Genomic DNA, 22,880 nt, shown 5'->3' with positions numbered 1-22,880 from the left:
CAGCAAACACAGCGAAGGGCAGAAAGTGGATCGGATTGTAACGGGAGCAAAGGGGACGTTTACTGTTGTGATGACGACATACGCACAACGTACACCGGGGGTGCAAACTTCAGTGTACCCAGAAGTAAGTGAGTAAGTAAGTAAACTTATTTATAGCACCTTTCACAGATAGGATCACAAAAAGCTTTTGCTTTTTTTATTAAAATGAAATAAAAACAACGCAATAAAACCCAGTCAACTAAAAGCTTGTGTTACGTGGCTAAGAGACCAGCTGAAGAAGTGATGAGAAGGTGGGTCTAATCGAATCAATTTATTAATACAATAATAATCAATCAAACAAAATGAATTCACCCACCTCCACTACCCTACTTCCAAAGAACGGCCGTCGGGAATAAAGGAAAAATCCACCCCACACTTTATGAACACTGTGATTCCACTGCACGCGTGAGTATTAAGGCACTGCAACTAAAAAAAAAAAAAACTAAGAAAGAAACGAAAATAACAATAATAAACAAATTATTAAAGAAAGAAAGAAAGAAAAACTAGTCCGCCCCAAAGGCACCTCCCAGTTCTTTTGTGCCACACACCGGCTCACTTGCCATGCTTAAAAATACCTGCAATATGATTAATAATAATTGAAATACCTGGCAGATGCATGACCAAACGACTTGCGATTACCGTCTACTTCTTCCTGAACATCCATCTGCAATGTATAAAACAAAATCAATCCACCCATCAAATAATTTAAACAAAGGTAGGCTACAGCCAACCCGCATACCTGTATGGCTTCCCTGCACGCCAGTGTGGAGCAAGGTGTGGATCTGCCTTACTCCACCGGGCAGAACCAAAACCCAACACATTTGTTACCCCCTAAAGGGAGCCCTATATATGTGGGTCGACTTGCCCTTCCCTCTTCCCCAACCTGAGGCATATAGCACCTGCTACACTTGTCTGAATAAGATTAAGAAACCTTTATTAGTCCCACAATGGGGAAATTGCATTTTTGCAAAGGCATACAGACAGCAAGGGATAAGTTAATAAAAAGATATATACATTATAAAATAGACTACCAATAAAAAGATATATACATTATAAAATAGACTCAATCAAAAAACAGTTTACATATTAACAGTTGTTGCACAGGTGAGTGGTTTATAAACTGTACATAGTGCAACTAAAAAAATAACGTAAAGTAATAAAAGTAAATAAAAGCACACTATGGTGAGTATTGCACCTATAAAAGTGTTTTCAGCTGCCGTTTAAAAGAACCAACAGAGTCAACCACACGGATAAAGAGGGGCAGGCGTTCCAGAGTCTGGGAGCCACTGCCTGAAAGGATCAGTCTCCCTGGGTTTTAAGGCGGGTTTTTGGAACCTCAAGAAGGTATTGGCATGAGGATCGAAGAGCGCGTCCAGGGGAGTAACACACCAGCATGTCTGTGATGTACTGGGTGGCTTGCCCATTTAAAGCTCTGAAAGTTAGGGTTAAAATTTTAAAATCAATTCTGAATTTAATGGGGAGCCAGAAGATAAAATCGGGGTAATGTGTGACCGTCTGTTTGATCCTGTTAAAAGCCCGCCGATGGGCCCGCCGAAGGGCCGAAAACATACAGGCACTATTACTTCAAATTCTGATCAAATTCTGCCACGGTTGCGGCCATGTTTGTAGTCCAATGAAAGAGGACAAGCTACTGAATCGAATGGTACAAAAAAAATCTAATGGACTACAATACCCAGCTGACGTAAAATCCCTGTGTAAAGACTAGACGCAACAACACTAACGCTAGCTAACTACGCGTATGTGTTTGTGGAGGTTGTAGTTGCTTTAGTGTGCTTCAGTGACTTTCGGTGACTTTCAGTGAGTTTCAGTAAGTGTCAGAGGGTTTTTTAGGTTGTTAGCTAGCGTATCTCTTCATGATACCGTGACGAGAGGGGCATGGAGCAGAATTTCAACGGCAGGAATTTCCGGATTCGTTCGACCCCGTTGCCAGCAACGTTGAACGTTGGAAAAGATAGACCCAGTTTGAGTAAGTTTTGTACATTTATTTTGAAGTGTAAACTATTTGTGCTAATATCCGTGTTGATCGATAAATGATTTATTATATATATATATATATACGTGTACACAACATAGTAGACAGCAGGGTGGTAGTTGGGGTGAGAGAGGAGGATGCAGAGGATAGTGGTGATGATTGACTGGCAACCCCTAAGGGAACAGCTGAACAGAGATGAAGAAGGATGATTCAATCCTATTCAATACTGTCTTTACATATTGTTTACATAATATGTGTATTTCAATATGTATGCAATTACAGATAATAATAATTGTTATTATTTTCACAGCCAAGAGGGAAGAGAAGAGGAAAGTGAGGTTCCAGGCCCATCTGGGCTCAACACTGAGGCATCACCTCTCCTTGTTGTTATTTTTATTTTCTTTACCTAATATTTGGTTGGACTTTCATTAATGTACATTAGTTATTAGTTATTATAATAAAAACTACTCTATTTGGAGACAAAATCATACATTTTGATGTTTTTTTTCTATTGATTTTACACTGTGCATAATGGTAGAAGTTGATGAAGTGCAAGGTAAATTCATACCCAAAAGCTCCAGTAGATGGCAATAGACTAGTGAAATGGATATAAATTGTATTTCCAGCCAGTTTCCACTGGAAATGAGTAAGCTAGCTATAGCTATAGTAACCTATTTGGCAATGTGGTGCCAAATTGTGCCAAACTGAGTGTCCGCCTGGTGATATCCTTACTAAAACCTTTGTGAAGGCTTTGCTCTTTGTTCAAATTCTATCAAATTTGGTATATTTGTAGCCAAGGAATAGCTGAATGTGATCAATGGCATCTGTGTACATAGAATCATTGTTAGCATAATGTTTTCCTCTGTCAAATAGGAAAAAAACTCAGGCGAGGATAAAATTGTTACATTTCTCCTGTAGTTTTTTCTAATTACTCAGGCATACTAATAGACACAATATTTTAAACACTGGAAATGCATTCTCTGAGGTCCTAGATGTCCCTAGACACCAAGAACATGCATATGCACATTATTATTGTGGTGCATTTCCTCATTTTCTTCGGGAATGTCTTTTTAGGTGATTTTTCTTTTAATATGGCCAGGGTTTAAAGGGTTAAACCTGAAAGTATACACAATATATTGATAACTGAACATGGATGAATGGCCAAACAGGTTACTTCATGTCAAGTAACTACAACAACCTTCACCATATTTAATTGTCCTTTATTCTATGGACCTTGTTGCCTCAGAAGAAAACTGAGAAGAGCTTGGATAGCGAATCCTTTTGATCAAGGAGGCAGGCCTGTTTGCTTTGGCTGCCTCACTGAATATGATGCTGTCACTCTTCCTGTCTGATCCAACCAAACCCTACTTCTACTGATGTAGAATGATGAAAAAGATGAGAAGATCCCTGTCATCACTCCCCACCTTGGTTCTCTGGGCATGTCAGTTCAACCAAGTCTAAGGAATCTTGGAGTTATGCTCGATAAATCTTTGTCCCTTGCCACTCAAAACAATTTGTAAAGAACTGTTTCATTTAACTTTGAAATATCTCAAAATGAAGGCCGATGTTGTCAAAGGCAGATCTAGAGATGATTATCCATGCTTTTATCTCGTCTTGTTTAGATTACTGCAATTCACTTTTCACTTGTTTTAACAATTCTGGACTCAGCGCCTGCAATTGGTTCAGAATGCTGCAGCAAGGCTTTTAACAGGATCAAAACAGACGGTCACACATTACCCCGATTTATCTTCTGGCTCCCCATTAAATTCAGAATTGATTTTAAAATTTTAACCCTAACTTTCAGAGCTTTAAATGGGCAAGCCACCCAGTACATCACAGACATGCTGGTGTGTTACTCCCCTGGACGCGCTCTTCGATCCTCATGCCAATACCTTCTTGAGGTTCCAAAAAACCTCTTGAGGTTCCAAAAACCTAGACTTTTAAACGGCAGCTGAAAACACTTTTATAGGTGCCGTTTAAAAGAACCAATAGAGTCAACCACACGGATAAAGAGGGGCAGGCGTTCCAGAGTCTGGGAGCCACTGCCTGAAAGGATCAGTCTCCCTGGGTTTTAAGGCGGGTTTTTGGGGGCTTTTTTTTATTGCGTTGTTTTTATTTCATTTTAATAAAAAAAGCAAAAGCTTTTTGTGATCCTATCTGTGAAAGGTGCTATAAATATGTAATGTATTAATTAAAAAATGTAATTAATAAGGTTTTATTAATTCTGAAGGAAATTCTTTTTACCAGAGGTATCAAGTTACATTAAATACAAAAGTAAGTGCCAATAAAAAATCCAATAAGTACAGTAACAGTATGACTGAGCACAAAATGTTGCATGGCTGTAATATAGAGATGAAAGGTGCTAAGTAAATACAAATAGAGACCAGTGGAGGAATTTTTAATCCAGCGGATCCAGTGCGACGCTGTTTTCTTCCACAATGCCTACCTTAAAGTAGTTTTTATTTTTAAAATCTACAGAATTTAATAACCATGTGGTCTATAAAGCAAATGGAGTTATGAGATCATTATGAATGATTGTGAATGAGGAAAGAAATGCACTATATTTTATTGCCACCTGTTTTGTTTAATTAAAAATAAGCTACAGACTTGTATAAGAAAAACAGTTTATATTGTCATGAATTAAACTGCAAACACAATGTTAGTTGTCTCTATTCTGAGGGCACCACAGATGGGCACATATTGCACAAAGCACAGCAAACTCTGACCATCTTGTCAGTGATTTAAGCTCTCCTGAACAAGAGAGAGGGGGTTGTAGTCTGCCAGACTACAACCCCCTCTCTCTTGTTCCTCACAAGACCTGACATGTTCCACATGGATCCGAACAGCTGCTAGCCCCCTCGTTGTCTCAAGTTCACTTGGGTGTAGTTTTTGTTTCCCTTAAATGAAGGCAGGTATTTTGAGATGAGCACTGTACAAGCCCACAGTATCTCCAAGGGTAAATCCTCCATCTGCTCGCACCGCATCACCAGGTGAAAGATTTTCTAGAAAGCCACTGTTCTGTGTGATGTGCTTATCACTTGTTTGCCCACCTCAACCAGTAGACACAAATGATATGGCTCCCTGTAGAGTTATTAATATCAAATACTTGACTACATATGACAACATGACATTTAAAGTGTTATTAAAATTTGGCTTGCAGTAGGCTTTGACACATTAAATATATATGTTAAGAAATGCAGTGGTAAGTCCAGTCTCATTTTCATTAAAGTCGTTAAAAAGCAGTGAAAAAGAGACAGCCCCTCCTTTAGGAATCCAGACAGGAACGTGAAGACGACCCTCATCTTGGCATAGGATGGAAGCCCAGTTATGTCCTGCACCATCTCATCCTTGTTCTTGAAAGACTCCTGCTGGAAAGATAACTTGCTTACCCTGTCCCGAAGCTCATAGACCTCTGCCCTTAGTCTGGTACACTCACCTGTCAGTTTTTTCACAAATGCTGGGCAAACTTTACTGGGGCATATTACACTGCTTCAGTGAGGACAGGGTCTTTACAGTAGCTATGTTTCCCGCTCTGACCCCTGGCCTCAGGAATGTTGTCGCTATTGCTACTGAAATAAAGTGCTCACTGCACATCTGGAGTGTTCCGTTGGAGTCCAGTGATCCCTCCTGATGTCAGCAATCTATTTCTGGCGATGCTCTGGGTTTTTGGGGGTATTATAAGGTTAAACCATTTCTTTGTGATTTTAATTGTCACAGCCCACAGCGCAGCAGCATGTTGGAATCCGGTCCTAATGATGGCGGCGCAACTACAGTGTGAGGTCACACGATACCCATGAGTCACCTTGTTGCTAGGCAATTTAACCTAGTGACACTCATGGGACACATCACACGTCTTTGATCTCATTACCATGATGTTATGATGTCATTATGATGTCATAAAAATGTTATGATGTCATAATTGTTTGTTTGACTGCTCAATTTGTCTAAAGACAGTATATATACACACACACAAATATATATATATATTTATATATTAGTCTGCAACAATGTCTCGCCCAGCTAAGGACTCAAAACCGTCAATTGAAGAGCTGAAAAGGAGCTGACGAAGTCAATGAACTCGGAGAGACGGCTCACGTGTCAAATCGAAGAAGACAAAAAGGAATTCCAGAAAAAGCTAAGAGGTCTAAAGAAAACACAAGCACAAAATAACAAACTTCTTCAGGATGTCCAGGAAAGGGATGCAACTATTGAGGGCTACAGAAAGATCTGGTGGAGATCAAGTCTGCATTACTTAAAAAGGAGAAAGAGAATGAGACCTTGAGGAAATATCTTGAAAGTCACTTGGCAGAACTGTCAGTTGTTAAGCAGCGATACAGCATTGAAAAGAAAAGGCGATGAAGATAGAAGGGCTGCAAAACACAATATACATGATGGAAGCTGAAAATGAAGAATTGAAATGTGAATAAATGATTTCCAAGTATTCAAGGATGAGGCTCAAACCCGTCAAAATGAACTGCGGATGCAACTGTCAGAAGCAGAGGAGAAGATTATCTGTAGAGACAGAGTATTAGAATGTGCAAAAGAAGAAAACGACCGTACAAGGGCTCAAGATCACTTCTCTGAAAATTCAGAACAACAGGTTAGAGCGTGCATTGAAAAGACACGAGAAACATGATCTTATAGTCAGAAAACTGGAATGCACTATTAGAAAGAAGGATGAAGAAAATAAGTCTGTGCAAAAGGAGCTGAAAAGAATAAATCAGAGCTAATAAACTGAGGAGCTCTTTTACACTCAGGTCCACCAAAATAAAAGCCTCCAGGAAGATCTGCACACTACAAGGAGACGTTAGATGAGAAGTGCCAAGAAACCAGAAGACTGAGGTCTTGTCATGAAGAGCTGGAAAACACAAAATGCCAAAATAGTTAAACAGTATGACGCACTCAAATCGAAAGAAACACTAAAGGAAAAAGGAGCTCAAGACAAAGACACATTGATAAGAGACTTAAAGTTTCTTGTTACCAAACTAGAAAGCGAGCTTAGCCAGCAGATAGTGAAGACTGAAAAGGTCGACAAAGCTAAAGACGGCGTCAAAGCTAACCTGGTAATTCTTCAGTCAGAACTCAAAACTCTTCAGTCAGAACACAAAACTCTTCAGTCAGAACACAACAAAGCTAATGTGGCTAAAGATAACCTGAATAAACAGCTCAGACTCTTAGACAGTGCCAACAAACGCTTAAGGTTCTCAACTGGAGCAAAACAAGAAAGCACATGAAAACACAGTCCATGAACTGCAGAGAGTGAAGCAGTGCTTGCAGCAGAATGAGCAAAAGCTTTCAGAGGAGAAACAGTTGGCCGCTTCTTATCTGAGTGGCAAGGAGGCAGCAGATCAAGCCCTTGCCAAAGCAGATGATGAGAAGGAAAAGTTGAGCAGAGTCATAGAGAGATTCAAGCAGCGGAAGAAGGCTAGCCAGAAAGATTGGCTGAAAAGAGCAGAAGATCAAAGATCAAATGCTCCACATCGAGTCTCTCCTTAAGCAGCAAATAGATCAGAAAAAACATATGGACCTGTTGGAACATAACCTAGAGATGCAGAGTTCAGACAAAGACACCAGTCAAAGCAATGATGTCTTTTGGCGTCAGGAGCTGGAACAAGCTAAACAAATGTTACAGGAACGGATGGCGAGTATGAAAGAAAAAGATGAACTCCTCGACAAACTGAAGCAGGAGCTGTCTGGTGTAAAACAGGAGCTCAATAAAAGATGGCAGACTGGCAGTGAACTCAAGAATAAGATCATGTCACTGAAGGGACAACTTTATGCAAGTGAGGGCACTCGCCGGATGCTGACAGAGGAAAAACATAACCTGTCAGATGAGGCGAGAATGTTTAAACTGGAGCTTAGCAACTGCAAACGGCAACTAGATCAGACCAAGAGGGACTCTTCTTAACTACAAGGAGAAGTATGCACCACAGAACCAAGTAGTGCTTAACTCCTCCGAGGTAAAAGAAGAGGAGGAGAAGACAACCCACTTCCCTTTCTCAAGTAAGCATACAGTATTTGGCTTCAGCTTTACCGACAAGGAAGCAGCAACTGGTTCCCCTCCCTCATCGACCCTGTACCTCATACTTCCCACCACCAAAGTTTTCCCTACACCCCACCGTCCAGCCACTCGCCCTGATGAGCCTGCTGACAATTAGTAGGCAGCTGCAGAAACACTTGCAGCAAACCCAAAGAATCATATTTTAGAAAAAAAAATATTTTCTGAAAAATGGCCCTTTGATTCCTTAGAACCCACACATTGCTATATGTGGGTGTGTGGGTCTAATTCCCACGGAGTAGACCTTCATTTTCCTAAATAATGTGTGTTTCAATTTTGTTAAGTTTAGGAGCTATGGCAGTTTTGTCGAAACGCCTTTTTTTGTCTCACCAGTGTGTGAAGATGTCACGCACTGTAGATTTTCAGACTTTTTCAAAAACAGAAAAAAAAAGGCAAACTACTTCCATTTTTGGCCACAGTGGGTGCTCCAAATACATAAATTATATATCAAAACGTAGGAATTTTGTCCTGGTCAAGCTGGTACACCTGTCTTTGCCATGTGACCCACGATTTTTGGTCAGCTGACCCTCAAGTGAAGGGAGCGCCACTCCCTCCTCCCATGTGCTCCCATGTTAAACTTGGCAAAGATTTCAGATGAAAATCCTGATGGACAAGGCATTTCTAACCTGCTCATACGGATACATAGTTGATTAAAACATATGAATTTGTAAAATGACGCTCACGGTGAAAGAATTTTTATTCTGGGACTTTTCGTTGTCCTGCATCAGGAGGTTTGTTGATCAGCATGGGTGCCTGGCCATAATGTTCGGTCCAGTGAAGCACTCCACATACTTGAGGATCTGGCATGCAAAGGCACAAGATGGATCAGTGTTCAAGTCTATTAAGTACTGGTGGTAAACAATTATGTGTGCCTCTCCTTCTTACCTCTGGTAGAGTGCAGTACCGGAACAGTTCAGGATCTTCCTGGAAGTCTTGAAGTTTGGAGACTGCCTTCTGATCCGGAACAAACTCTGACTTAGCGATGGCCATGTCCCTCATAACCACCCAGACCAGGAATGTTCACTTCCTGGCGACAGATTCTTTCAAACTCCTTCCTGAAGAAGAACATCACACTCAGCACCTCTAAAAGAGTTACAGATATTTTAATAATTAATATTCAGTACTTTAGTATATGATGGATACCTGAACTTGTTGATGTCCTCGTCAGACACCAGATTCTTGATGAGAATGAATCCATTTTCCTCATAGAAAAGACGCTGTTCAGGTGTCAGCAAGTCTGTACCTAAAGTGTATCTGCCCACAGAGCGACACACTAATATCACATGACCATACACCTTTAACTGGAATAAAAGCTGTTTTGCACTGGTATTAATGAAAGATGCTATGCATGAGAATATTGCATTAATATCCACTTTAGATTTACATTAGACTCCAGCTGCAGTCTCATTCTGGGCTTGTGATGCCTTTCTTTGACTACTACAAAGTACGTGTTGATGAAGATTCATCCAGGTCATAATCAGCTTCAATCACACTGATAAAGCTGCTTGGATGAGCAGCGAAACATCTTTCAGAAAACTCTACAAGTCCAGACACCTTGCTTCAAATTTCTCTACTACAAATTGAGAAACCTTTATTAGTCCCACAATGGGGAAATTTGCTTAAGGCAGCCCAGCAAAGAGCGCCATACACCGCTGAGTACACTGGAGGCTATGTGGGTAAAGTGCCTTGCCCAAGGACACACAACAGTGACTAGAGAGTTGGGAACGAAGTACAAAAAAGTACAAACAGACTGTAAGCTGAATCTTTGGTCAAAGGCTGTGCTACAGAAACATGTCAAAGTGATGATAAACATGGATTTTAGTTGTGTGTTCAGCCTGAGGCTAGCAAAATGAAGGTTGTGTGCCTACCTCAGCTTCTTTGGGGGACTGTAGGCTGTAGGTTTGGGTGAAAGTGGGTGCAGCTGTCTGAAGAAAATAAGTCAAGGAAGAAACAATCCAGTGAGATGTATCATTTGGAAATTTCTGATCCATTTTAAGCTTTAGAATTGTCTCCCACTTGCTCCCAATAACACTCGTACATTGCTAGGGGCTATTACAGCCTGTGCTATATGACCTTTGGTCGTTGATCAGGTCTGCGCAGAGTCACCATTAGTTAGATACTATAAATGTGCACTGTCACCTGCGCTAATGTGTAACGCTACGTCGTGCAATATGCACACCCCGCCTCGGCTGTTAAAACACACTGAAACATTTAATGAAAATAAGTAAAGATATAGTTAGTACGCTAGCTTCTTAGTGACTTACTTGCATACTGAATAACCGTCTGAGCTATTCAAAGTGGCGCCTACACCAGAGGTCATCCGTTTATAACATAATAATATATAAACTACGACTTTCAAGCCCTCCCGTTACTGTTATCATCATATAGCCTAGCTAGCTTACACAAGACAGCGACGACAGTCTCGGTTCAGAATAACAGTACCAATGTCGTTTTGAGCATGAAAGCGACAAAAGCATATACAGCTTCATAACAACAGTAGTTCTGAGTTATTCATTATTTACTCTTTCCCCATATTCCGAGCCGGTCCGGAGCTGGGCTACCAGCTCTATCCCCGGCTCGGTGTACCACTATCGGCTGGCGGATGTTCCTGTTTCAGCTCTAATCTCATAGCAGAATACAAGGATACGATAAAAGCGGGTTGTCGATCAAGGTGATTGATCAGCAGTCGGAGTCTCTCTGCAGCCCGAGACATGTTCCTGTCCACCGAGAGCCCAGCACACACAGCGAAGGGCAGAAAGTGGATCGGATTGTAACGGGAGCAAAGGGGACGTTACTGTTGTGATGACGACATACGCACAACGTACACCGGGGTGCAAACTTCAGTGTACCCAGAAGTAAGTGAGTAAGTAAGTAAACTTATTTATAGCACCTTTCACAGATAGGATCACAAAAAGCTTTTGCTTTTTTTTTATTAAAATGAAATAAAAACCAGGCAATAAAAAAAGCCCCCAATGACCCGCCTTAAAACCCAGGGAGACTGATCCTTTCAGGCAGTGGCTCCCAGACTCTGAAACGGCACCTATAAAAGTGTTTTCAGCTGCCGTTTAAAAGAACCAACAGAGTCAACCACACGGATAAAGAGGGGCAGGCGTTCCAGAGTCTGGGAGCCACTGCCTGAAAGGATCAGTCTCCCTGGTTTTAAGGCGGGTTTTTGGAACCTCAAGAAGGTATTGGCATGAGGATCGAAGAGCGCGTCCAGGGGAGTAACACACCAGCATGTCTGTGATGTACTGGGTGGCTTGCCCATTTAAAGCTCTGAAAGTTAGGGTTAAAATTTTAAAATCAATTCTGAATTTAATGGGGAGCCAGAAGATAAAATCGGGGTAATGTGTGACCGTCTGTTTGATCCTGTTAAAAGCCTTGCAGCAGCATTCTGAACCAATTGCACGCGCTGAGTCCAGAATTGTTAAAACAAGTGAAAAGTGAATTGCAGTAATCTAAACAAGACGAGATAAAAGCATGGATAATCATCTCTAGATCTGCCTTTGACAACATCAGCCTTCATTTTGAGATATTTCAAAGTTAAATGAAACAGTTCTTTACAAATTGTTTTGAGTGGCAAGGGACAAAGATTTATCGAGCATGAGGTGATGCCTCAGTGTTGAGCCCAGATGGGCCTGGGACCTCACTTTCCTCTTCTCTTCCCTCTTGGCTGTGAAAATAATAACAATTATTATTATCTGTAATTGCATACATATTGAAATACACATATTATGTAAATAATATGTAAAGACAGTATTGAATAGGATTGAATCATCCTTCTTCATCTCTGTTCAGCTGTTCCCTTAGGGGTTGCCAGTCAATCATCACCACTATCCTCTGCATCCTCCTCTCTCACCCCAACTACCACCCTGCTGTCTACTATGTTGTGTACACGTATATATATATATAATAAATCATTTTATCGATCAACACGGATATTAGCAACAAATAGTTTACACTTCAAAATAAATGTACAAAACTTACTCAAACTGGGTCTATCTTTTCCAACGTTCAACGTTGCTGGCAACGGGGTCGAACGAATCCGGAAATTCCTGCCGTTGAAATTCCTCCATGCCCCTCTCGTCACGGTATCATGAAGAGATACGCTAGCTAACAACCTAAAAAAACCCTCTGACACTTACTGAAACTCACTGAAAGTCACCGAAAGTCACTGAAGCACACTAAAGCAACTACAACCTCCACAAACACATACGCGTAGTTAGCTAGCGTTAGTGTTGTTGCGTCTAGTCTTTACACAGGGATTTTACGTCAGCTGGGTATTGTAGTCCATTAGATTTTTTTGTACCATTCGATTCAGTAGCTTGTCCTCTTTCATTGGACTACAAACATGGCCGCAACCGTGGCAGAATTTGATCAGAATTTGAAGTAATAGTGCCTGTATGTTTTCGGCCCTTCGGCGGGCCCATCGGCGGGCTTTTAACAGGATCAAACAGACGGTCACACATTACCCCGATTTTATCTTCTGGCTCCCCATTAAATTCAGAATTGATTTTAAAATTTTAACCATAACTTTCAGAGCTTTAAATGGGCAAGCCACCCAGTACATCACAGACATGCTGGTGTGTTACTCCCCTGGACGCGCTCTTCGATCCTCATGCCAATACCTTCTTGAGGTTCCAAAAACCCGCCTTAAAACCCAGGGAGACTGATCCTTTCAGGCAGTGGCTCCCAGACTCTGGAACGCCTGCCCCTCTTTATCCGTGTGGTTGACTCTGTTGGTTCTTTTAAACGGCAGCTGAAAACACTTTTATAGGTGCCGTTTCAGAGTCTGGGAGCCACTGCCTGAAAGGATCAGTCTCCCTGGGTTTTAAGGGGGTCATTGGGGGCTTTTTTTATTGCCTGGTTTTATTCATTTAATAAAAAAAGCAAAAGCTTTTTGTGATCCTATCTGTGAAAGGTGCTATAAATAAGTTTACTTACTTACTCACTTACTTCTGGGTACACTGAAGTTTGCACCCCGGTGTACGTTGTGCGTATGTCGTCATCACAACAGTAACGTCCCCTTTGCTCCCGTTACAATCCGATCCACTTTCTGCCCTTCGCTGTGTGTGCTGGGCTCTCGGTGGACAGGAACATGTCTCGGGCTGCAGAGAGACTCCGACTGCTGATCAATCACCTTGATCGACAACCCGCTTTTATCGTATCCTTGTATTCTGCTATGAGATTAGAGCTGAAACAGGAACATCCGCCAGCCGATAGTGGTACACCGAGCCGGGATAGAGCTGGTAGCCCAGCTCCGGACCGGCCCGGAATATGGGGAAAGAGTGAATAACTCAGAACTACTGTTGTTATGAAGCTGTATATGCTTTTGTCGCTTTCATGCTCAAAACGACATTGGTACTGTTATTCTGAACCGAGACTGTCGTCGCTGTCTGTGTAGTAAGCTAGCTAGCTATATGATGATAACAGTAACGGGAGGGCTTTGAAGTCGTAGTTTATATATTATTATGTTATAAACGGATGACCTCTGGTGTAGGCGCCACTTTGAATAGCTCAGACGGTTATTCAGTATGCAATTAAGTCACTAAGAAGCTAGCGTACTAACTATATCTTTACTTATTTTCATTAAATGTTTTCAGTGTGTTTTACAGCCGAGGCTGGGTTTGCATATTGCACGACGTAGCTTTACACATTAGCGCAGTGACAGTGCACATTTTATAGTATCTAACTAATGGTGACTCTGCGCAGACCTGATCAACGACCAAAGGTCAATATAGCACAGCTGTAATAGCCCCTAGCAATGTACGAGTGTTATTGGGAGCAATGTGGGAGACAATTCTAAGCTTAAAATGGATCAGAAATTTCCAAATGATACATCTCACTGGATTGTTTCTTCCTTGACTTATTTTCTTCAGACAGCTGCACCCACTTTCACCCAAACCTACACCTACAGTCCCCCAAAGAAGCTGAGGTAGGCACACAACCTTCATTTTGCTGCCTCAGGCTGAACACACAACTAAAATCCATGTTTATCATTCACTTTGACATGGTTTCTGTAGCACAGCCTTTGACCAAAGATTCAGCTTACAGTCTGTTTGTACTTTTTTGTACTTCGTTCCCAACTCTCTAGTCACTGTTGTGTGTCCTTGGGCAAGGCACTTTACCCACATAGCCTCCAGTGTACTCAGCGGTGTATGGCGCTCTTTGCTGGGCTGCCTTAAGCAATTTCCCCATTGTGGGACTAATAAAGGTTTCTCAATTTGTAGTAGAGAAATTGAAGCAAGGTGTCTGGACTTGTAGAGTTTTCTTGAAAGACGTTTCGCTGCTCATCCAAGCAGCTTTATCAGTGTGATGAAGCTGATTATGACCTGGATGAATCTTCATCAACACGTACTTTGTAGTAGTCAAGAAAGGCATCACAAGCCCAGAATGAGACTGCAGCTGGAGTCTAATGTAAATCTAAAGTGGATATTAATGCAATATTCTCATGCATAGCATCTTTCAATTATTACAGTGCAAAACAGCTTTTTATTCCAGTTAAAGGTTGTATGGTCATGTGATATTAGTGTGTCGCTCTGTGGGCAGATACACTTTAGGTACAGACTTGCTGACACCTGAACAGGCTTCTTTCTATGAGGAAAATGGAGTTCATCTCTCATCAAGAATCTGGTGTCTGACGAGGACATCAACAAGTTCAGGTATCCATCATATACTAAAGTACTGAATATTAATTATATTAAATATCTGTAACTCTTTTAGAGGTGCTGAGTGTGATGTTCTTCTTCAGGAAGGATGTTTGAAAGAATCTGTCGCCAGGAATGAAACATTCCTGGTCTGGTGGTTATGAGGGACGTGGCCATCGCTAAGTCAGAGTTTGTTCCGGATCAGAAGGCAGTCTCCAAACTTCCAGACTTCCAGGAAGATCCTGAACTGTTCCGGTACTGCACTCTACCAGAGGTAAGAAGGAGAGGCACCACTATGTTTACCACCAGTACTTAATAGGACTTGAACACTGAGCCATCTTGTGCCTTTGCATGCCAGATCCTCAAGTATGTGGAGTGCTTCACTGGACCCGAACATTATGGCCATGCACACCATGCTGAATCAACAAACCTCCTGATGCAGGACAACGAAAAGTCCCAGATAAAAATTCTTTCACCGTGAGCGTCATTTTCAAATTCATATGTTTTAATCAACATATGTATCCGTATGAGCAGGTTAGAAATGCCTTGTCCATCACAGGATTTCATCTGAAATCTTTGCAGTTTAACATGGGAGCACATGGGAGGAGGGAGTGGCGCTCCCTTCACTTGAGGGTCAGCTGACCAAAAATCGTGGGTCACATGGCAAAGACAGGTGTACCAGCTTGACCAGGACAAAAATCCTACGTTTTGATATATAATTTATGTATTTGGAGCACCCACTGTGGCCAAAAATGGAAGTAGTTTGCCTTTTTTTTCTGTTTTTGAAAAAGTCTGAAAATCTACAGTGCGTGACATCTTCACACACTGGTGAGACAAAAAAAGGCGTTTCGACAAAACTGCCATAGCTCCTAAACTTAACAAAATTGAAACACACATGTATTTAGGAAAATGAAACATTTTGAACATTTTTTCAGAAAATTTTTTTTTTCTAAATATGATTCTTTGGGTTTGCTGCAAGTGTTTCTGCAGCTGCCTACTAATTGTCAGCAGGCTCATCAGGGCGAGTGGCTGGACGGTGGGGTGTAGGGAAAACTTTGGTGGTGGGAGTATGAGGTACAGGGTCGATGAGGGAGGGAACCAGTTGCTGCTTCCTTGTCGGTAAAGCTGAAGCCAAATACTGTATGCTTACTTGAGGAAAGGGAAGTGGGTTGTCTTCTCCTCCTCTTCTTTTACCTCGGAGGAGTTAAGCACTACTTGGTTCTGTGGTGCATACTTCTCCTTGTAGTTAAAGAAGTCCCTCTTGGTCTGATCTAGTTGCTGTTTGCAGTTGCTAAGCTCCAGTTTAAACATTCTCGCCTCATCTGACAGGTTATGTTTTTCCTCTTTCAGCATCCGGCGAGTGCCCTCACTTGCATAAAGTTGTCCCTTCAGTGACATGATCTTATTGTTGAGTTCACTGCCAGTCTGCCATCTTTTATTGAGCTCCTGTTTTACACCAGACAGCTCCTGCTTCAGTTTGTCGAGGAGTTCATCTTTTTCTTTCATACTCGCCATCCGTTCCTGTAACATTTGTTTAGCTTGTTCCAGCTCCTGACGCCAAAACATCATTGCTTTGACTGGTGTCTTTGTCTGAACTCTGCATCTCTAGGTTATGTTCCAACAGGTCCATATGTTTTTTCTGATCTATTTGCTGCTTAAGGAGAGACTCGATGTGGAGCATTTGATCTTTGATTTTGCTCTTTTTCAGCCACATCTTTCTGGCTAGCCTTCTTCCGCTGCTTGAATCTCTCTATGACTCTGCTCAACTTTTCCTTCTCATCATCTGCTTTGGCAAGGGCTTGCTCTGCTGCCTCCTTGCCACTCAGATAAGAAGCGGCCAACTGTTTCTCCTCTGAAAGCTTTTGCTCATTCTGCTGCAAGCACTGCTTCACTCTCTGCAGTTCATGCACTGTGTTTTCATGTGCTTTCTTGTTTTGCTCCAGTTGAGAACTTAAACGTTTGTTGGCACTGTCTAAGAGTCTGAGCTGTTTATTCAGTTTATCTTTAGCCACATTAGCTTTGTTGTGTTCTGACTGAAGAGTTTTGTGTTCTGACTGAAGAGTTTTGAGTTCTGACTGAAGAATTACCAGGTTAGCTTTGACGCCGTCTTTAGCTTTGTCGACCTTTTCAGTCTTCACTATCTGCTGGCTAAGCTCGCTTTCTAGTTTGGTAACAAGAAACTTTAAGTCTCTTATCAATGTGTCTTTGTCTTGAGCTCCTTTTTCCTTTAGTGTTTCTTTCGATTTGAGTGCGTCATACTGTTTAACTATTTTGGCATTTTGTGTTTCCAGCTCTTCAATGACAAGACTCAGTCTTCTGGTTTCTTGGCACTTCTCATCTAACGTCTTCCTTGTAGTGTGCAGATCTTCCTGGAGGCTTTTATTTTGGTGGACCTTGAGTGTAAAAGAACTCCTCAGTTTATTAAGCTCTGATTCATTCTTTTTCAGCTCCTTTTGCACAGACTTTATATCTTCATCCTTCTTTCTAATAGTGCATTCCAGTTTTCTGACTATAAGATCATGTTTCTCGTGTCTTTTCAATGCACGCTCTAACCTGTTGTTCTGAATTTTCAGAGAAGTGATCTTGAGCCCTTGTACGTCGTTTTCTTCTTTTGCACATTCTAATACTCTGTCTCTACAGATAATCTTCTCCTCTGCTTCTGACAGTTGCATCCGCAGTTCATTTTGACGGGTTTGAGCCTCATCCTTGAATACTTGGAAATCATTTATTTCACATTTCAATTCTTCATTTTCAGCTTCCATCATGTATATTGTGTTTTGCAGCCCTTCTGTCTTCATCGCCTTTTCTTTTTCAATGCTGTATCGCTGCTTAACAACTGACAGTTCTGCCAAGTGACTTTCAAGATATTTCCTCAAGGTCTCATTCTCTTTCTCCTTTTTAAGTAATGCAGACCTGATCTCCACCAGATCTTTCTGTAGCCCTTCAATAGTTGCATCCCTTTCCTGGACATCCTGAAGAAGTTTGTTATTTTGTGCTTGTGTTTTCTTTAGACCTCTTAGCTTTTTCTGGAATTCCTTTTTGTCTTCTTCGATTTGACACGTGAGCCGTCTCTCCAAGTTCATTGAGTTCGTCAGTTCCTTTTTCAGCTCTTCAATTGACGGTTTTGAGTCCTTAGCTGGGCGAGACATTGTTGCAGACTAATATATAAATATATATATATATTTGTGTGTGTGTATATATACTGTCTTTAGACAAATTGAGCAGTCAAACAAACAATTATGACATCATAACATTTATGACATCATAATGACTCATAACATCATGGTAATGAGATCAAAGACGTGTGATGTGTCCCATGAGTGTCACTAGGTTAAATTGCCTAGCAACAAGGTGACTCATGGGTATCGTGTGACCTCACACTGTAGTTGCGCCGCCATCATTAGGACCGGATTCCAACATGCTGCTGCGCTGTGGGCTGTGACAATTAAAATCACAAAGAAATGGTTTAACCTTATAATACCCCCAAAAACCCAGAGCATCGCCAGAAATAGATTGCTGACATCAGGAGGGATCACTGGACTCCAACGGAACACTCCAGATGTGCAGTGAGCACTTTATTTCAGTAGCAATAGCGACAACATTCCTGAGGCCAGGGGTCAGAGCGGGAAACATAGCTACTGTAAAGACCCTGTCCTCACTGAAAGCAGTGTAATATGCCCCAGTAAAGTTTGCCCAGCATTTGTGAAAAAACTGACAGGTGAGTGTACCAGACTAAGGGCAGAGGTCTATGAGCTTCGGGACAGGGTAAGCAAGTTATCTTTCCAGCAGGAGTCTTTCAAGAACAAGGATGAGATGGTGCAGGACATAACTGGGCTTCCATCCTATGCCAAGATGAGGGTCGTCTTCACGTTCCTGTCTGGATTCCTAAAGGAGGGGCTGTCTCTTTTTCACTGCTTTTTAACGACTTTAATGAAAATGAGACTGGACTTACCACTGCATTTCTTAACATATATTTAATGTGTCAAAGCCTACTGCAAGCCAAATTTTAATAACACTTTAAATGTCATGTTGTCATATGTAGTCAAGTATTTGATATTAATAACTCTACAGGGAGCCATATCATTTGTGTCTACTGGTTGAGGTGGGCAAACAAGTGATAAGCACATCACACAGAACAGTGGCTTTCTAGAAAATCTTCACCTGGTGATGCGGTGCGAGCAGATGGAGGATTTACCCTTGGAGATACTGTGGGCTTGTACAGTGCTCATCTCAAAATACCTGCCTTCATTTAAGGGAAACAAAAACTACACCCAAGTGAACTTGAGACAACGAGGGGGCTAGCAGCTGTTCGGATCCATGTGGAACATGTCAGGTCTTGTGAGGAACAAGAGAGAGGGGGTTGTAGTCTGGCAGACTACAACCCCCTCTCTCTTGTTCAGGAGAGCTTAAATCACTTGACAAGATGGTCAGAGTTTGCTGTGCTTTGTGCAATATGTGCCCATCTGTGGTGCCCTCAGAATAGAGACAAACTACATTGTGTTTGCAGTTTAATTCATGACAATATAAACTGTTTTCTTATACAAGTCTGTAGCTTATTTTTTAATTAAACAAAACAGGTGGCAATAAAATATAGTGCATTTCTTTCCTCATTCACAATCATTCATAATGATCTCATAACTCCATTTGCTTTATAGACCACATGGTTAATTAATTCTGTAGATTTTAAAAATAAAACTACTTTAAGGTAGGCATTGTGGAAGAAAACAGCGTCGCACTGGATCCGCTGGATTAAAATTCCTCCACTGGTCTCTATTTGTATTTACTTAGCACCTTTCATCTCTATATTACAGCCATGCAACATTTGTGCTCAGTCATACTGTTTACTGTACTTATTGGATTTTTTATTGGCACTTACTTTTGTATTTAATGTACTTGATACCTCTGGTAAAAAGAATTTCCTTCAGAATTAATAAAACCTTATTAATTACATTTTTTAATTAATACATTACATTTATAGCACCTTTCACAGATAGGATCACAAAAAGCTTTTGCTTTTTTTATTAAAATGAATAAAACAACGCAATAAAAAAAGCCCCCAAAAACCCGCCTTAAAACCCAGGAGACTGATCCTTTCAGGCAGTGGCTCCCAGACTCTGGAACGCCTGCCCCTCTTTATCCGTGTGGTTGACTCTATTGGTTTTTAAACGGCACCTATAAAGTGTTTTCAGCTGCCGTTTAAAAGTCTAGGTTTTTGGAACCTCAAGAGGTTTTTGGAACCTCAAGAAGGTATTGGCATGAGGATCGAAGAGCGCGTCCAGGGGAGTAACACACCAGCATGTCTGTGTACGGGTGGCTTGCCCATTTAAAGCTCTGAAGTTAGGGTTAAAATTTTAAAATCAATTCTGAATTTAATGGGGAGCCAGAAGATAAAATCGGGGTAATGTGTGACCGTCTGTTTGATCCTGTTAAAAGCCTTGCTGCAGCATTCTGAACCAATTGCAGGCGCTGAGTCCAGAATTGTTAAAACAAGTGAAAAGTGAATTGCAGTAATCTAAACAAGACGAGATAAAAGCATGGATAATCATCTCTAGATCTGCCTTTGACAACATCGGCCTTCATTTTGAGATATTTCAAAGTTAAATGAAACAGTTCTTACAAATTGTTTTGAGTGGCAAGGGACAAAGATTTATCGAGCATAACTCCAAGATTCCTTAGACTTGGTTGAACTGACATGCCCAGAGAACCAAGGGGGGAGTGATGACAGGGATCTTCTCATCTTTTTCATCATTCTACATCAGTAGAAGTAGGGTTTGGTTGGATCAGACAGGAAGAGTGACAGCATCATATTCAGTGAGGCAGCCAAAGCAAACAGGCCTGCCTCCTTGATCAAAAGGATTCGCTATCCAAGCTCTTCTCAGTTTTCTTCTGAGGCAACAAGGTCCATAGATAAAGGACAATTAAATATGGTGAAGGTTGTTGTAGTTACTTGACATGAAGTAACCTGTTTGGCCATTCATCCATGTTTCAGTTTATCAATATATTGTGTATACTTTCAGGTTTAACCCTTTAAACCCTGGCCATATTAAAAGAAAAAATCACCTAAAAGACATTCCCGAAGAAAATGAGGAAATGCACCACAATAATAATGTGCATATGCATGTTCTTGGTGTCTAGGGACATCTAGGGACCTCAGAGAATGCATTTCCAGTGTTTAAAATATTGTGTCTATTAGTATGCCTGAGTAAATTAGAAAAAACTACAGGAGAAATGTAACAATTTTATCCTCACCTGAGTTTTTTTCCTATTTGACAGAGGGAAAACATTATGCTAACAATGATTCTATGTACACAGATGCCATTGATCACATTCAGCTATTCCTTGGCTACAAATATACCAAATTTGATAGAATTTGAACAAAGAGCAAAGCCTTCACAAAGGTTTTAGTAAGGATATCACCAGGCGGACACTCAGTTTGGCACAATTTGGCACCACATTGCCAAATAGGTTACTATAGCTATAGCTAGCTTACTCATTTCCAGTGGAAACTGGCTGGAAAATACAATTTATATCCATTCACTAGTCTATTGCCATCTACTGGAGCTTTGGGTATGAATTTACCTTGCACTTCATCAACTTCTACCATTATGCACAGTGTAAAATCAATAGAAAAAAAACATCAAAATGTATGATTTTGTCTCCAAATAGAGTAGTTTTTATTATAATAACTAATAACTAATGTACATTAATAAAAGTCCAACCAAATATTAGGTAAAGAAAATAAAAATAACAACAAGGAGAGGTGATGCCTCAGTGTTGAGCCCAGATGGGCCTGGGACCTCACTTTCCTCTTCTCTTCCCTCTTGGCTGTGAAAATAATAACAATTATTATTATCTGTAATTGCATACATATTGAAATACACATATTATGTAAAATATGTAAAGACAGTATTGAATAGGATTGAATCATCCTTCTTCATCTCTGTTCAGCTGTTCCCTTAGGGGTTGCCAGTCAATCATCACCACTATCCTCTGCATCCTCCTCTCTCACCCCAACTACCACCCTGCTGTCTACTATGTTGTGTACACGTATATATATATAATAAATCATTTTATCGATCAACACGGATATTAGCAACAAATAGTTTACACTTCAAAATAAATGTACAAAACTACTCAAACTACTCTATCTTTTCCAACGTTCAACGTTGCTGGCAACGGGGTCGAACGAATCCGGAAATTCCTGCCGTTGAAATTCTGCTCCATGCCCTCTCGTCACGGTATCATGAAGAGATACGCTAGCTAACAACCTAAAAAAACCCTCTGACACTTACTGAAACTCACTGAAAGTCACCGAAAGTCACTGAAGCACACTAAAGCAACTACAACCTCCACAAACACATACGCGTAGTTAGCTAGCGTTAGTGTTGTTGCGTCTAGTCTTTACACAGGGATTTTACGTCAGCTGGGTATTGTAGTCCATTAGATTTTTTTGTACCATTCGATTCAGTAGCTTGTCCTCTTTCATTGGACTACAAACATGGCCGCAACCGTGGCAGAATTTGATCAGAATTTGAAGTAATAGTGCCTGTATGTTTTCGGCCCTTCGGCGGGCCCATCGGCGGGCTTTTAACAGGATCAAACAGACGGTCACACATTACCCCGATTTTATCTTCTGGCTCCCCATTAAATTCAGAATTGATTTTAAAATTTTAACCCTAACTTTCAGAGCTTTAAATGGGCAAGCCACCCAGTACATCACAGACATGCTGGTGTGTTACTCCCCTGGACGCGCTCTTCGATCCTCATGCCAATACCTTCTTGAGGTTCCAAAAACCCGCCTTAAAACCCAGGGGACTGATCCTTTCAGGCAGTGGCTCCCAGACTCTGGAACGCCTGCCCCTCTTTATCCGTGTGGTTGACTCTGTTGGTTCTTTTAAACGGCAGCTGAAAACACTTTTATAGGTGCCGTTTCAGAGTCTGGGAGCCACTGCCTGAAAGGATCAGTCTCCCTGGGTTTTAAGGGGTCATTGGGGGCTTTTTTTATTGCCTGGTTTTTATTTCATTTTAATAAAAAAAGCAAAAGCTTTTTGTGATCCTATCTGTGAAAGGTGCTATAAATAAGTTTACTTACTTACTCACTTACTTCTGGGTACACTGAAGTTTGCACCCCGGTGTACGTTGT

At 41.1% G+C, this 22,880-nt stretch overlaps 2 pseudogenes; one reads left to right on the top strand and one right to left on the bottom strand.

Moving 5' to 3' along the window:
* Positions 1 to 8,786: 8,786 nt before the first annotated feature.
* Positions 8,787 to 10,976, bottom strand: LOC114444582 (phytanoyl-CoA dioxygenase, peroxisomal-like; annotated as a pseudogene).
* Positions 10,977 to 13,082: 2,106 nt separating this feature from the next.
* Positions 13,083 to 15,308, top strand: LOC114444571 (phytanoyl-CoA dioxygenase, peroxisomal-like; annotated as a pseudogene).
* Positions 15,309 to 22,880: the final 7,572 nt, after the last annotated feature.

This window comes from Parambassis ranga, chromosome 2 (genome assembly GCF_900634625.1).
Source record: "Parambassis ranga chromosome 2, fParRan2.1, whole genome shotgun sequence".
NCBI classification, from domain to species: Eukaryota; Metazoa; Chordata; class Actinopteri; family Ambassidae; genus Parambassis; species Parambassis ranga.
This window is presented reverse-complemented; position numbering and strand designations above follow the sequence as displayed.